Source organism: Monomorium pharaonis, chromosome 9, assembly GCF_013373865.1.
Source record: "Monomorium pharaonis isolate MP-MQ-018 chromosome 9, ASM1337386v2, whole genome shotgun sequence".
Lineage (NCBI taxonomy): Eukaryota > Metazoa > Arthropoda > Insecta > Hymenoptera > Formicidae > Monomorium > Monomorium pharaonis.
Window position 1 is genome coordinate 1,290,316 of NC_050475.1, and position 16,536 is coordinate 1,306,851.

The 16,536-nt window shown below is 41.0% G+C and overlaps 1 protein-coding gene and 1 long non-coding RNA gene across 12 annotated transcripts in view; both read right to left on the bottom strand.

The window, feature by feature from the left end:
- LOC105836335 (prominin-like protein) overlaps window positions 1-16,536 on the bottom strand; it is a 37,644-nt gene that overhangs the window by 15,672 nt on the left and 5,436 nt on the right. The gene's annotated exons all lie outside the window — the stretch shown is intronic.
- LOC118647265 lies at window positions 1,908-13,676 on the bottom strand. Its single transcript, XR_004964574.1, has 2 exons — window positions 5,732-13,676; window positions 1,908-5,688 (listed from the first exon to the last, which is right to left on the bottom strand). It is a non-coding gene; the product is annotated as an uncharacterized LOC118647265 (long non-coding RNA).

Below are 16,536 nucleotides of genomic sequence, written 5' to 3' on the forward strand. Positions count from 1 at the left end.
GACAGAAATATGCCGGAAACGTATTACGCTTGACAAGATGCACACCTCGCCAATGACGAATTTCGCGAAACTAGGACGCCGCGATTTGCTGCGAGAAACGACCACTTTAAGAATTTGTCCTCGTTTGTGGGGCAACGACTTGGTTCTTGGTACTTGTTCCTACCTTCGGGACAATAAACGATCTCCTCCGTTCAGGTTTACGACTAGACTTAATGGTTTATACAATGGTCTATTTGCAGTATGCCTGTAGCTCGAGTTTAAAAAAAACCGTGTTAAAGTGCCGTATTTTCGTAAGTTTAACTTGTAGGAGAGAAAAATTGGTAATGTGTTTTTGACACTGCCGACCGGAAGAAAGGATCTAGGTATCCATGTGATATCTGCGATACAATAACAATGTAAGATGAATATTCCATCGACAGCGAGCCGGTGCTATTGTGCATTTTATAAGCAGACTCACTATCGTGCAGGTAAGGGTTTCGATCGATTTCCCGCTAGTCATTGACCTCCATGGTTACGTTATATACCACCGCCGCCATTGCCACCGCGAGTTTAATAAAGTCGCGATCTTTTAGCTGTTTCTCCGACCAAATCAACGAATCCTTTTCCAGCATTGTAGAAATAAAGAAACTCAATCTTCTGTTTACATACTGCGCACCTTTCTCTTTTTTAAGATCGAATCGAGACAAGCGTGTAATTCACTTATCGGAAATAAAACTGCAAAATAAACGTTGTCAGTAATAATTATTAATAATTGCTAAATAATTATTAACAATAGTTACTAAACAATGTTACAATTTCATATCAAATTTTATTTAGCGCAAAGACATCGCAAAATAATCGAAGTAATAGTTTAAAACTCCTCTCGGCTTTATTATCAAGACTTTCCAGCCGATAATGCCAACGGAGGCTTCCACTATTATCCTAATGAAGAAATCTATTACCTGTCACGGCACAGTAAATATTGATATATCGAATATTCTGATTGGATGTATCGATCGAAGTTGCTTCTTTCGGCGTAAATGATGAACCGACAAACGACGCTATATTTCGTCAAGTTACGTTAGTTCCGAGACACAATCTAATTAATCGCGATAATTCTCGTTTCACTGGCGAGCGGCATTAATCGGAAACGATGGGAAAACATTCGCGCGACGCAATTAAATCGCGATTAGCTATACCGCACTATAGCTTCTATTCGCACGAGTTTCCCGTAATGAGGTCGTTCAGGAGCTTTTTGCAAAGCCGATATATGCAACAGCCGAGACTAAACTGTCGGGGAAATTAACCGAATAAGAGAATAAGACAAAATTAGCAATCAGTACCTACGCCATTGAGTAGCTTGCGTTAATGCGAATGTTCCGCGCGACATTAATTAAAATATTACACAAAAATAGCACTTGGAAACAGAGAATGTCTCACGAGAATTTCCTATTCTGCAAATGCCTCCATGAATAACATAAAATTATTAATCAAATTGGTGACACATAGAATCGTGGCTATTGGTAAAAAGAAAAATAGGGATAAGAAGAGAAACACAAGTTACACAATGAGAGTTTGCTGATCGATATGTATTTGAATGAGAAATATATGGCACCTCCACGGTGAGATTCAAATAAAGCTTGCTCGCATGTCTTTTCGTTGAGAAGGATTTTGATTTCCGAAAAATTTTTCTACTTTTTTTCCCATCCACCCCGTTTCTCTCGCCGGAGTGAAGCGACGCTTTTTCACGAGATGTTTACCCGCAAGATCTACGGCAGGTCACACATCTCATTATTTTTAAGAGCGGGACTTTGCGCACTTTTTTCAAGCTTCAAATAAAAAAGAAAACAGAGCTTTCTTCTCTTTTTTTCGCAAAGCCACATGCAAGTTTCAGGGACGTGGCTCGTCGAGTTCTATCGTTTTTTTATGTTATGTTCCATTTGTGTTCGTTTCGGAGAAGTCGCAAGAGCGGATGTGAGCTTGAAGAAAAGCGTATCCACGTGGCGTGCATCTGCAAAACTGCAATTGCGGAGTCGTGTCCGCGTCGCAGAGACGCAATCGTCGGCGAGAGAGGCCGAGAATTTTATTCAAGATCTATGATTAATGGCGGAGACGTTGGTGGACATCTATCATAGAATGAAACAGATAGCAGCATATTACACACGCACGCACGCACACACTCTTTCTTTTCCTCTTTCTTTCCATCTTACTTGTAATTTAAAAATTAATATTTCTGTAAAATAATTTTTTTCCTAAGAAAAGAATGGTCATTCCTTTCTGCATTTTGATTAAGAGACTCATTCATTCTTTTAAACGATGATTTATCCGAGACGTTTAAAAGTGAATCGTATGAATTCGACTCCAACCGCATCGAATCGCTAATCAAAAACCGCTATCACAAGCATACTTCATCATTCGTGTTAACGTCTCAGTATCCTAATTGCACCAACGAGTAATCCTCAACATCAACACACACACACACACACACACGCGCGCGCACAATTGGAAAGTTTATTTCTGCGTTGTAATCATAACAAGACATGCGATAACAGCAACAATTGCGTACCGTTGAATTTCGTCATGACGCATTTTCTCAGTAAACGTAACATACGTAACAATTACATACGGTACAATTACATACGGACTATTAATCTGTGACTGTTCAATAGAAAATTGCCCTCTAAGAAAAAAAGAGAAATAGAAGATGATATAAGCGTAAGCTTAAATAAAAGGGGATTATTTATGTCGCGCAAATAAATTTATATTAGCTTAGAAAGCTTTCCTCTCGTAATATAATCTTCATTTTTTCAGTTTTTTAATCTTATCCCATAACTCTAGAATTAAGCGTATGAAACCTATAAATCCGAAAGTCGACGATAATTTCAAATCAGTAATACTTACTTAAAAAAATAGTGCTTTGTTTAAATTATTGTATTTTGTAATTTATTAAGCAGATTTGAAATTACAATTATATAATTTTTCAATAATATTCTCTATTTTCAATAATACGCTACATTCATCTTTAAAAAATTATCAATATGTATGTATGGATATTATATAGTATGTAAAAATATCTGACTGAATTTATAAAATTCACTGTACAACCTATACATAGAGCATAAAGTGGTAATTCTAAGTTAATTCTTGGAGAATTTCTGTGTTCCAGAAACAAGCGTTTCCTCCCCAGACATTGACTCACGGTCTGTCTAATTGCTACTCGAGCGTCAGTGGACTCTTCCTGATTTTAAGGGGGAAGGGGTTGGCCGAGGCTCAAGAAAAATTCGACACAATACGATGGGTTAACAGACCCTAAACTGAAAAAAAACGCGTCTCAAATTTTACTTGTTCATCTTAACTTTCCTTAACTTTTCCTGCGAAGATAAATACAATTTACAAAAACAAAAAAAGCGCGTTTAAATTTTCAAAATTTTCTTCAAAATTTCATTTTCTTCAAAACGATTGTTTTTTTTTGTCAAATTACGAAAATTAGTTTTTAAAAGCAGTAATGAATTTTTTATTTACTTACAGGACTAATTGATAGAAGTGAGCGAGGATAACCCGAACACTTAGATGTAGGATTAGTACCTAAAGAAACGAAATTTATTCTGAAATTGTGTGATTTCAAGCTGACGGACACTCGTCAAGGGCAGGAGTACCAACCAAACGGCAAGGTTTGTATCGGTTATTGCACTTTGTGCTCGTTAAAATCGTTGTCGGCGCCGCGGGATAATTGTTCGCGAGAAGATGATAACAAGACGAGTGATCGGCAGATCGGCGCTGCTAATATGTTCAATTGTACGTTCGTACTGCGGGATAACAGTAATTCTCACGTGCGTCTTTTCCGCGTCTTGTCACGATTACGGTACTTTTGTCACCGCGGCGCAAGGCCGATGCGTAGTCACGCGACACCAGTCGCCAACTACGAGATGGACAGCCAGTCGTACACATATTAAATTCCCACGATAAACAGAGGATCAACGAAGGCACACAATCGGTGCAGTTGCCTAAACGAGAATGAAAAATGAATTCGCGGGGATTGCGAAGGTAGCGAATAGCTCTCTTTATCATTCTGCATGCATCTTAACGCTATGTTGTCATTGTTCTTTTTGTACTATACTGAACATTAACTGCAGTAAAATTATTACGAGAGTGCAAGGAAGTAGGATCAAATAATTATCTTATATGTATGCGAAAATGGGAAAGTGAATGTATGTCCGTATTTTTGAGACTGCGTGTCTCCGAACAACATTCTCTTTTCTGATATGAGAATTTCCGTTTCAAACCATAACGCAACTTACATATACATACTGCGCCAATTTTAATTGCTAATATTAAGAACGGACTAATCTCATAAATGTTAAATTACCGAAACGCCACTGAGCTCTTTAAATTTAACACGTACACATATTTCAGAGCATCATCATTTCTCGTCAAGAGTTCTGAAGCGCAAAACAAATGATTTTACTACAAATATACCGAACAAGCGCTATCAATATACTTTCCGCCGCGACTGTGGTACGGAATGGAGAAAATAATTAAATCTTCCTCAAATTCCAGGCCCGAAGACTTCGAGCGCACTTTCATGGCGCTATTTTCATTGAATGCAAAACTGTATGTTACAAACAAGCATTGTGCGTCGGTATCGGGCGCCAATAAATTATGCGTTAAATTAACGAGTTGTCGAGTGCACGCTCCATCGACGCGCTGGATTAACTCGGGTTTAATTGGAACCGACGAGCGTAGGAGGAGGAAAAGTTAAAGTTCACGAATACATGTGTCGAATCGAGAGCACATCTGTAGAACAATCAACTTTTTGTCGAATTATTTGTAAAAAAAATGTACGAAAATCTATAATAATAAAAGATAATAAAAGATTATCAAAAAAAGCATTTATAGAAAAATAATTTTTCAATTTTTTTTTTATATAAAATTTTTATCAAACAATTGTCTAATGGATCACATGTCGAGAGCGTCGTAAAAAAAACAGGCTAATCCCCGAAATCTCACGGGATTCTTATCTCCGGACATGCGTTCCATTTAAACAAAAATCGTTCCCCGCGGTTTCCGTTGTTCATTGCGGCTGCCCCGGGATTTCCTCGGCTGCGTAATGAGCTCTCGCGCTTGTCTTTATTCAAGGATTCCCGTATAGAGGGTACGTATTAATTTCCTGCCATTGTGAACGGGAAACGTCAACGTGAAGGAGGGTTGACGAGACGCGAATGTGAAATGTAACAGGTGTTGCAGAAGCGATACCAAAAGGATCGTATGCACGTCACGTGACCTCTGCATGTCTGACGATAATACGATAGCAATAATAAATGGTGTTCACCCTCGTCCGCGGTGTATACTGAGAAAAGAAGAACGTCGCGGCAAAGACGGACGAAACGATTTATGACTCGACTCGCTTCACAGGAAAAAAATTTAAAAAATTCCTAATAAAAATTTATGTGATGAAATTAATTATCGTCATACTAACATACACGTTACACGTTACATTCTCACACATTACAAGAAACATTTTACACTACTTTACGTGTGGGTACTTACATGAAAAATTTATTAATGAAACATCCATCTTATTACATCCTTATTTCGCTTTAGTTTCGAGTTTTTACATTACGTATGGTAACTCGCAGCCAGCGGGGGCAAAATCTCTCGTATGTAAAAGCCCAACATCAAGTAAACAATTATGGCACGCCTGCAAGAGATCTATTGAATAATAAAGAAGTCTGCGAGTTTGTGTGTGTTTTACCTCCATGATTTTCGTAGGTGACTTAACTTAGCCGAAAGAAAGCTACAGGCGTATCATGCTTGCTATTTTTTCACAAGAACAATCGCGAGTAGATTTACGGATCTGTTCTATAAAGAATACTCTCAGCCCGATTTTATGGGCGAATCTCCAAGACTCTGCACCTTCAGGACTCGCTTCGCCTCCACGACGGAACTTGAGATCCCGGTCAGTTAAGAGAATGTCACATACGCGAGTCCTCGTAAAAACTAGTACCTGTTCCCATGAACATCGAGAACCGGATTTCCATCGGCAAACACATACACACCCCGTATAAGGCCGCCTTTATATGCAATTATAAACGCACATACTCGGCGATCCGGAGCACGGATGTACGGATTCGAGAGCAAAGCACTAGTAACGGCGTTGAGGAATTACGCGATGTACAAACCGTCACCGTTCGTCGAAAACGAAATTTCGCGTCGGTCTCCGCGAGAATCCTTTCTCGAGTCGCGATTTGCCGTAATAGATCGAGACGTTCGCGTGAAGAAATCTCTCGGCCGAGGCTAAACGAGTAAATCAATTCCAAGACGCAGCACTTGGAAACCTTTCAGGATCTCAAGATGGCAGGCGAAATCCGATTATCCTCAAGGTATTGCAGTTTTCAATGTGTGTGCAGACACATGAAAGAATCTTTGTTTCTCTCGTCGCTATGTGTTGTTTCTCGCGCCATAGTAATATTCATAAAAACAAAGATGGATAATAAATTGATTCATTTCCCGCAGGAAATCCATTATCGTTCTTGTGCTACTTGCAAACGCGTCTAACGATGTCATCAACGCCGCCAAAGTGGTTTCTAGATCACTCCCAACCTCGGGCCAAATTTCCCAATAATAACATAATAATAACGAGTACACTCGAAACATAAGAACAAAGGAAAACTGAACGGCTGTGTTGATCGATGTACGAAATTGATTCGCCGTATGGAAAAGCGAACCTTTCCTAGATAATGAAAACGCATGATGTCGCAAGAACTGGATCGCAACATGCCTCAAAGGGACGACGAAGAGAAGAACATTATCTGACTAACAAACGCGTATAGTAGCATGCAAACCGTGTACGTGCGTGTGCACATGGATACAGGCTTTCTTTCTCGCTCGCCGTGTCCGCGCCGGAATAATCGGCAGTGCTTCTCTTTCAAAGAGATTATCTTCGAGTCTTTTCCTCTATAGAAGTTCTTCTCCGGCCAGAACCAAGGAGGAAGGGACGAGAGGTGATTCTTCTTTATGAACGAATCTCTATGGTAATTCAGGCGAGGGAAAGGGGAATGAGACGTACAGTCAGCCCGGAAAGTATATCCGTGTCTGCTAAATTGTTAAAACGATACCTACGGCAATCTTCGAAGTTATTACGAAGCGATAACACGTGTGATTTACGCGGCGAGCAATTACTGAACATTGGATTCGCCTTCCAACAGCTCCTTTAATTCGTATCAGAAAAAGATATGACGCGAGGAGCGCTCGAACGAAGCGAATCCTGAAGTGATTTATTTAGTGTAGCATTTAAAAAATAGGCAAAATTATATATTATATATAATTGTCGCGTAAAAAGAGACTTTTTTTCTGAACGGAGCACGAGCATCCGCAGTGTTAATGGTTCCATTGCGAGAGCGACGAGCTGACGCGAGAGAGTCTCTATTGTGGCGAAAGAATATTATTGTCTTTATTGCGTGAGTTAGCTTAACTGTTCACTCCGTAGAGTGCTGCGCAGCTGTCGAGGAAGGAGAGACACATTTGTACCTACGTACTGCGGATTTAATGAATGCGAGAACGCGTGAACCACAATGGACATACGTAGCGCGCCTACACGTGTGTGTGCATAACGTAGCGTAGTATCCGATAGATAGAGGAAAAAGGTAAGAGAAACTGCACACCACTACCCGCACCATATATTCCATCGCTAAAAATGTACAACTTCAGTTATCTTTGAAACTTCAGTTATATTACGAAACGAGAACTATACTCGTAGCTCGTACAACTAATACGTACGTCTCCTATACGTATAATTGATATGTCGCGTAATATATCGACATGTTGCGATAAAGAATATAATTATGTTTATTAAAAACAGATTACACTGTATATTTCGCACAAATGGAAAGGCTAGCAATCATTAGCGCATATGCCATTGGTGCTATTGCCATTGTATGACTCACGCGCCAGCATGCGTGAGCGTGATCTAAGAGGGAAACGCGTGCACGAGAATACGAGGAATAGGCTAGGCTGCGCGGCGCGTTGATAGCGGTCGTGTCGAAACACCACAAAGGATGATGCCAATGAGAGAATATTATTTCTTAGAAGTAGATAAGTTACAATTCAATGTATCTGTTCATTCGTCCGGATGCAGAATTCGAATGAGAAGAGTACAGAGTATATTTGGAATAAGAGCAAAATGTAACGCGATATGTCAGTCTCCAGTTTCGTCGAAAAGCATCTTTCCTATCCAAATTACCCGGTATATATGAGAGTTACATACCCAGCATCTTTAAAGGGATTTGAAAGAAACATTTTCGCTTTGCGCCGTTCAGCCAATGCTTAAGCAGCACAATGAACTTTCCAATCGAAATTCTATGCGAGCGCTTTACATGTTTATGTCTGTATTCGTTTCTGCCTTTTATCTCCATCCCTCCATCTATTTCTATCTTTCTCATCACATGGTGTAACTCCAGGAGATGACACGTGTGCTGCCGCTTGCACATTGAAAAACTCATCTTCAAGTAGCACCTGTAAAACACGTGTTGCGTTTCTCAATCCGCGAAATGCAATCCACAAAGAATTGACGATAAGAAAAAAAAGAAATAAAATTTCATCGTGCAAATCAACGACAGTGCCGGATATCGTTCGCGTGTCGTTCGCGCGTTTCGATCATCGGGCCGAGATTTTATTAGAGACACGTGGTGCGAGCGCGAATTATATCTGTGGCTCGGTTTTCAATCTGCACGTTTTCACTGCGCGTCCTCGTTCGTTGTTCCTTTTCTTCTACTCTTCCGCCATCTACTCAGAATTCTGAATAACAGAATCATCGCGAATGCCAGACAGAAATGACGGAAATGCTTATTTCCGTAAATTCTGAACGGCGGCATGCTTCTTTGATACGTTGATACATCGCTCGTTACGTTGTACGTCGTTTATCGCACGCGCGCGGTGTGTGTGTGTGTGTGTGTGTGTTGTGACTTCTACGAAAATAGAACAGATCGATGGTGTTTTCAGTAAAACAAGAATAGTGTTGCTGCCGTTGTACCTTACATCGATTTATGTATACTCCTTTACACTCATCCCTCATGCTATCCTTTTCGCCTAATCCTTCTCTCATCACACACGTGCATTACTTTCTTCGTTTTGTGCACGCGTTAGTCCCCCCCCCCCCCTCCCGATCTTCCACAATGATAAATATTGCGACGAGTCTACAGGTTTGATCCTTCCGTAAGCGCCTCCCAGGACTCATAAATTTAAGACGTAAAAAATATCGTTGAACTCTAGGGATGCGTTAAAAATTTTAAAGAAAGCTTAAAAGAAGCTTAAACAATTTTTATTCACGCCACAAATTAACTCGGCTAATAACAGCAAAATAAATTCAGGTAACGATCCTTCCATTCTTAACTTTTTCCAATAGAATGTTAGAATAGGGCCGTTAGATGCCACAGCGTATGAAATGGTCGGATACCGATTCACTAGCGCGTAAAAAATAGAGGTTCATCCAGACACGTGTAGTAAAGGTGGAAGGGACAAATCAGCGAAGGACAATGTTCTCTCGAGTCATTAACCGTGAGCATTGTTGTTTGAGGGTCGCGATAATGCGATAACGGACGTATTAACATTCTCACTTTTCAAATCGAGTAATTGAACGCGGGAAGAATCTCTTGTTCTGACATCTGTTCATTGATCAAATTACTGTTATAATTTTTTAATTATAACAGTATTAACGCCGCGTGGCGTAATAATGCGATTAGTATCGCAAAAGAATCAGAACTTACGATTCGTTTGTACTTGTGCTTGGCCTGGAAATCGAATCTGTACATCGGACAGGCTGGCAAGATTTCTATCTAAAAGCTAACATATGTATGTTGAGGGGAGCCAGTGAATCCTTCGACCGCAACGATTCTTGTGTATTTTGTAGAAAGCGTTTATCAAGTGTATGTAGCATAGCACAAGGTCTCGCTTAATAATCAATTATAAATTATAATTTCTCCCATGTTAACAGTACATGTTTTGTTTAAAAGAGGTATGAAAGTCATCGTTTATGCGATATTAATATACAAATTGAAATGCTTCCCCAAGTAATTTCTTTTTTTTTTTTAATTGAAAGATTTGAAAATCTAAATTAAATTATTACTTACTTATTTGTCAATTATCACTTATTTACATATGATTATATATTCAATGCTATAATTTGATTGACAGAATAAGTCATATTTGCTTGACGTTTCATTCCGTTCTTTTTGAACATTTTGCGACAACGCGCATGAAATTAAATATGCCAAAAAAATTTATAGCAGACGGCTCGTCCGTATATTTCCGTTTTGCACATAAAAGTGTCCTTCGATTGTATATGTCCAGACGATGATCACTCGAAATTCACATAATTTACGATAATTCCCTGCAGCCGGTGCATGCAGCAATAAAACAATAGACAAATAAATCAATAATATTTGTAAAATGATTTCCACAGACATTTTCTAAAAATCTTCCCTTTTTGAACTTTTAAGTACATAAATAATACGATGCATGCTTTAATTTTGCCGTATTTATATTTCGATATCGAATACGTGCAATAATGATCTTTATGCTTATTCACGAATAAATAGAACGTGGCGTATATAAGGCCAACTTTTAAATACATATTCGTGTCGAAAATTAAATACTGAGATTTTTTTACGTCGCAATTTCAATATTTATTAATTTTACTTTAAAATCTTCATTCGCTACATATAGTATACATTATGCACATCGATGTTTCTCTTCATATTCCTCGAGAGAAACAAATGTAGATAAAAATTTCTTACAGAATCGTTAAACATTTAACTTTGGAATCAAACAAAATAGTTAATGAAACAATAATAAATAATATATATAAAAAAAGAATATGTTGATATTTCCGCGACAATTGAAACGCGCGTGAATTTGCAGCACAGACCGCTTTGGTTTTCAACAGCTCACATATTACGCTACGTGTGAGATTGGCTGTCGATCGTTAACGCAGTTTCCGTCCGACCTCTTGTTGAACGGCATTCGCTCTCGTTATACAAGTCGCAATTTCGTTGAAATATCGGACACACGTAAATTGCCAGTCGGAAAACGTAGGCATCGCATCGTCCGGGCACGATAGACCCCGCGTCGTTTTGGCATGTTTCGAAGTCGGCCTTTAATACTTTTGCTATATGTTTCAAACGCGCATTTCCGGAAATTAAATCCTAGATTTTCGCGTGCAACTGCATCCCGCGATGACTCTTGCGGACAAATTGTCCGTTTACGCGAACAATCATCTCAAGCATTCCGAGTTAAATTAATTTTTGACCCGTTTGTGTGCAGACGAATCAAGAATCAAATAAGTTTGACTGATTATTCGCGTGCTATCAATTACACAGGCACGATGTGGATGTGTAGAAGGAAAAAGAGTCTCTTTACATTTTTTTTTCCCACAGAGGAAATTGAATCTCATCTCCGGCGATATTAGTCGAACGGGACAGAAATTTTCTCTGGCAACATCTGCCCGCATTTGGCGCATCGGAGGAGGGGAACATTAGTGTAGTCGAGTCCATTAGAAGAGATTACCACAAATGCGCAAGGCGCGATGCATTTCGAGCGATGAACGTTTCCGATTGATATCTTATCTCTCGTCATTGTCTGACGATATTATCATAATCGCATTGTCGCTCGTCATGAAATTTTACTTGACGAGCGAGATATGATTCTATATATGTCTTTATCTATGTTTAATTAACACGCCTTACAAATATAACGCGTTCTGCGTTTATAAAACTGCCTGATAGATACGATGTTTAGAAGATACGGATACACAGCCGCTATAAATTAAGGAATGAATCACAATTGGATTCCGCATTCCGAAACTGCTCAGGTATATTAACCTGGCTGAACCATATCATCAGAACACATCGATTTCTACATTGAAATTATTTGCTAATTATTTGCTGCTCCGACATCGCTCGCTAGTAAATTTCCTTAATGCGATCAGCATTTAATGCAAATAAATCATTAATTACCAATAACGTGATGTAACACAGTACATATACCGCCTCATTGTGTTCTCGCGATATCGTAAACCGGCGCGATATGCGAGCTCCGTGCATGTCTGATGTCAAGATTTACGAGCTTTTGTTCTCCGCCGTGCCGCTTTAGACGGATCTTTCCGCGCGCGTCGTTGCGCCGACGTTTGTATCGACGGATATGCGGGCAACCGTGCGTGTCGCACAACCCACCAATACATTTCAGGTGAGCGACGTCGAGTGCACTGACGATGGAAAGGAAGAAAGGAGACGTGCTAAACAACGTGCTGCACGTTGACGAGGAGATATCCTAGAACTGTCGCGATTTTTTCCCCGCTTACGAATTTTTCGACTCTCGTCTTTTCCTTCCACCAATTAAAAAAGTTTAATTAAAAAATGGTTTAATACGATCAAAAACAAAAAGATCTCGCTATCGATTCTCATGTTTGCGATCGTTCAATTTGTGCGTGCAGACAAAGATTGACGCACTTAATGCATACACGCGTATCACACAATGCCGCAATTATTGTACCATATGTTCCATTCCAGACGAATCATCTGATTGGGTAATACGAAAGGAGGAAAAATAAATCTTACGCGTGAGTCACATAAAACAGGTTCTTTAAATACTTTCCAGAAAGGAATGAATAAAAACACAACATACAAAATGATATATTTGGTAAAATGTTTTGTTTCCAAAATAAGTCATTAATTTCGTACGCATTATTTTTTACGTAATAATAGATCTGAATGTTAAAATATTGCGGATAAGTTTGTTTGATTTTATAAAATGTGCGCGTACGTTTGAACATTTTATAGTCGAAAATACTACTCGCCTTTCTAAAATCCTTGTGTTGTTTGCCGAACAGTGATGTTTTGTCCACCTTGACTGTTTGTCGAAGCAGTTTAGAGTGAAGGAGCAGTCATGTTTTACGGTAAACTTACTCGAGCATTTAGAGACCGTGCGAACGCGTATATATTTACGATGCAAACGATAAAACGCGATGCATTTCAAAACAGCTTCACTTTCTACACGTAGCAGCTGCCTGCCTGCATAAAAAATATACCGAATTCTGCTAGATTCTTAAAGTAATCGATTATATCATGTTAATGTGGACTATTTATAATATTAATGTACAATATAATAACTGTTCTTTTTATATGGAGAACTTTGAAAGTTACAACAATCGTTTGATAAGTCTGGGTTGTTCTACATAGAATGAATTTACATGAATAAACTCGCGAATGCATCTTTCTCACGATGTATCTGCATGATGAGCGATGAACATCACTCCTTTGGGAATTTTTTTCAGTAGAGATACAAACGTTTCTATTACAGTTAACTTCTAACAATGTCATTATTCAAATATATGTCACGCGATATGTTTGACGAGGCGAAAAGGGATAAGAAAAGTTTCGGTGACTGGATGATAGTTCCAAGTTATCACATTTATCGTTTTATCGGTGATTGTAATAGAATGTATTGTATATATAGATAGATAGATAGATACATTGAAAATGCATTTACAAAAGAGAACGCTTTCGACGATTTCGAATACAATGAAGTTACTGTAAAATCTAACACAGAAACAATAATCCTATGATCCAATCCTGTTTTTATATATACTAGAACATTACAAGCGCGCGCTGCGCGCGCGCTATTTGACTTTTCACTTTAAAAATAATAAGAATTGCAATTTGATCTTCTCTATCTTTCGTTTACATAAATCAAACGTCTTCGGCAATTTTGAATAAAAAATGTAAAGTTTAATTATACATATATATACATACATACATACATACATACATACATACCTACATACCTACCTAAATACATACAGACCAACATACTACCTACTTGCATACTTACTGCTACCTAGCTACCCAGCTACATATTTATCTAGTTACGCTCGCTCGTTGGCTCACTCCTTCCCTCCTTTTTTCACTCACTCACTCCCGGCTCACTCCCGACTCACTCCTGGCTTACTCCTGACTCACTCCCGGCTCACTCCTCGCTCACTCCCGGCTCACTCCTGACTCACTTCTGGCTCACTCCCGGCTCACTCCCGGCTCACTCCCGGCTCACTCCTGGCTTACTCCTGGCTCACTCCCGGCTCACTCCCGGCTCACTCCTGGCTCACTCCCGGCTCATTCCTGGCTCACTCCTGGCTTACTCCTGACTCACTTCTGGCTCACTCCCGGCTCACTCCCGGCTCACTCCTCGCTCACTCCCGGCTCACTCCTCGCTCACTCCTCGCTCACTCCCGGCTCACTCCTGGCTCACTCCCGGCTCATTCCCGGCTCACTCCCGGCTCACTCCTGGCTTACTCTTGGCTCACTCCCGGCTCACTCCTCGCTCACTCCTGGCTCACTCCCGGCTCACTCCTGGCTCACTCCTGGCTTACTCCTGACTCACTTCTGGCTCACTCCCGGCTCACTCCTGGCTTACTCTTGGCTCACTCCCGGCTCACTCCTCGCTCACTCCCGGCTCACTCCTCGCTCACTCCTGGCTCACTCCCGGCTCATTCCTGGCTCACTCCTGGCTTATTCCTGACTCACTTCTGGCTCACTCCCGGCTCACTCCCGGCTCACTCCTGGCTTACTCCTGGCTCACTCCCGGCTCACTCCTCGCTCACTCTTAGCTCACTCCTCGCTCACTCCTCGCTCACTCACTCGCTCACTCCTCGTTCCCTCCTCGCTCAGTCACTTGCTCACTCCTTGCTCATCTACTCGCTCATGCCTTGCTCACTCCTCGCTCACTCACTCGCTCACTCGCCAGCTCGCTCACGCGCTCACTCCTCGCACCCTCGCTCACTCGCTCACTCCTCGCTCTCTCCCGGCTTACTCCCGGCTCACTCCTCGCTCACTCCCGGCTCACTCCCGGCTTACTCCCGGCTTACTCCCGGTTCACTCCCGGCTCACTCCTCGCTCACTCCCGGCTCACTCCCGGCTCACTCCCGGCTTACTCCCGGTTCATTCCCGGCTCACTCCCGGCTTACTCCCGGTTCACTCCCGGCTCACTCCTCGCTCACTCCCGACTCACTCCTCGCTCACTCACTCCTCGCTCACTCCTCGCTCATTCACTCCTCGCTCACTCACTCCTCGCTCACTCCCGACTCACTCCTCGCTCACTCCTCGCTCACTCCTCGCTCACTCACTCATGGCTCACTCCTGGCTCACTCCCGGCTCACTCCCGGCTCATTCCTGGCTTATTCCCGGCTCACTCCCGGCCTACTCCCGGCTCACTCCTGGCTTACTCCTGGCTCACTCCCGGCTCACTCCTCGCTCACTCCTCGCTCACTCCTCGCTCACTCTTAGCTCACTCCTCGCTCACTCTTAGCTCACTCACTCGCTCACTCCTCGCTCCCTCCTCGCTCAGTCACTTGCTCACTCCTTGCTCATCTACTCGCTCATGCCTTGCTCACTCCTCGCTCACTTACTCGCTCACTCCTCGCTCCCTCCTCGCTCACTCACTCGCTCACTCCGTGCTCCCTCCTCGCTTCGCGCGCGCTACTTAACTCTTTATTTTTTACTTTTTAAATATAAAAATAAATTACAACAATAAATGTATAAATAATATTTATACAAATTTGACAGCTGTCAAAATTGCAATGACAGCTACTCTTGCAACACGAAGTATGCGCAGCAAGAGAACCAATCGGCATCGCGGAAAAGCGACAACAATAAACTTCGAGAAATGCGAGCAATCGACTTTACATGCCTTTTTTTAGATAGGAATGTGTATATAGAGTTTTTGCTCACACACACACGCGCGCACACACACACACACTCTCTCTCTCTCTCTCTCTCAGTAATAAGTTTGATAATAATAACAGCACGTCAATGCAGATACCGATAACTAACTATAATACAATTCTATGGATCGATTGTTACAACTTTATGATAAACTTATCTATCAGGTAAATATGTGTCTGTCTTTATTTATTTCAGAAAAAAACTGAAGACACATACTTACCTGATAGATTTACCAAAAAGTTGAAACAATCGGCCCTATAATACCTAGCAGAACAATTGTTTATTTCACCAAGAAGTTCATAATTCGAAATAATAGTGCGAATGCATTTTGATATACGCAACAAATACGGGAGAATATTGATAATAAATCGGTAATTCAATCTGAAATTTTACGTCGAGAAGCGGCGTATCACGTGGCTTGTCATAAAAGAATGAGAGACAACTGAGAGGTAATCATATGAACCCGTCATATGAAAGATTAATGCACAAGGACACCCTCGAATTGTGAATGTCTCCGCTTTGTGTTCACTATCCCCCCCCCCCTCTCTCTCTCTCTTTCTCTTTCTCAGTTCGCCTCTCTATTCCGGGAGAGGAAATGGACGACAGGCTTTGTGCGACGAGATCGGTATGTAGTCATCGGAATCGATTGACGGTTACCGAGGTTCTAAATGGGTGCACACGACGTGTTTTTTTTATCGCGGAAAGCGTTAATAAAATAATATCGACCGTCGACTGCCGGAACGAGACTCCTCAACACCGTAAATCATCCGTCGCCGAACAGGAAATTAAT